Source organism: Haliaeetus leucocephalus, unplaced genomic scaffold (genome assembly GCF_000737465.1).
Source record: "Haliaeetus leucocephalus isolate CR32 unplaced genomic scaffold, Haliaeetus_leucocephalus-4.0 Scaffold193, whole genome shotgun sequence".
NCBI classification, from domain to species: Eukaryota; Metazoa; Chordata; class Aves; order Accipitriformes; family Accipitridae; genus Haliaeetus; species Haliaeetus leucocephalus.
The window spans coordinates 273405-274369 of record NW_010972629.1 but is presented as its reverse complement, the minus strand read 5'-3'; the positions used below and the strand labels follow the sequence as shown (position 1 = coordinate 274369).

Below are 965 nucleotides of genomic sequence, written 5' to 3'. Positions count from 1 at the left end.
CCGGCCCCCCCAAAACCCAGACCTCGGGGCCGAACAGCCCCCCGCCAAACCTCCAACTGCTCCCCAGCCGGCTCAGACCTGACAAACTCGGTGCATGCAAAACCAGTCCATGCCACGTGAGCCAGGGGAGTGCCGGCATTGGGTTCCCCCCTCCCCCGCCACCGAAAATCCCCAGTTTGGGGTAAACTGAGGCAGGGAGAAGGAGCAGAGCTTTGCACGCCTGCCTTGCACACCCACCTGCCTCGCACGCCCGCCTTGCACTCCCGCAGCAGCCGGCAGCGGGAACACAAAGCCCTGCCAAGCGCAGGCAGCGCCCGGCACCAGCTGGGCTCCCCCCCCCGCCGCCGCCTTGACTCCCCCCCATCGTTTCGCCACGCCGGCAATTGCCACATGCCCTGGGCGGCACGACGGCACCCGGGCGTCCCCCCTCCCCGCTCCTTCCTCGCACCCTCGTCAAGTCACGGGCAACGGGGAAACGCTCCCACGGGATGAGAGCACCCCGGCTCTCCGTGCCTCAGTTTCCCCATCATCCAAATGACTGCAGGCCTTTTGTCTCTACCGGGCTGTGGACAATAAAAGCGGCGGGGGGGGCTCCCACCTCGCTCCCACCCCCTCGGCAGGAGGAGACGGCGACTTCCTCACCCGCCGGGCTGGAGCTGGAGAGTTTCCACGCCACCAAAAGGCCTTCGGCTTCGGCAGAAACAAGGCTGACGGGCGAGAGCGATGGAGGAAGTTTGGCGGTTGCTTCGCCGAAGAAGTTGCCGGTGGGATGTTCGGGGGATCGCGGTGGTCCCTGCCTGGCGGCGGGGCGAGGGCGGCGGGCAGGAGTGCAGGCAGCGGTGCAGGCAGGAGGGTTATTATTGTCTTCCCAGGAGACCCCACTGCACAATGGGGAGCGGCTGCGCCGAGGCTTGTGGAGGATCCTCGCCCACCTCCCTGCGTCCCCCCCCCCTTTGCTACGGACC

General features: G+C 67.5%; 1 protein-coding gene across 6 annotated transcripts in view; it reads right to left on the bottom strand.

The window, feature by feature from the left end:
- ARHGEF2 (Rho/Rac guanine nucleotide exchange factor (GEF) 2) overlaps positions 1 to 965 on the bottom strand; it is a 17590-nt gene that overhangs the window by 11680 nt on the left and 4945 nt on the right. The window contains exon 2 of one of the 6 annotated variants that reach the window (XM_010565524.1): positions 643 to 707. The exons of 2 other annotated variants lie outside the window; for them this stretch is intronic. The gene's annotated coding sequence lies outside the window, so the exon portion shown is untranslated. Of the gene's footprint in view, positions 1 to 598; positions 942 to 965 lie in introns of those variants that run through there. 3 more of the 6 variants (XM_010565523.1, XM_010565522.1, XM_010565525.1) reach the window with 3 other exon arrangements.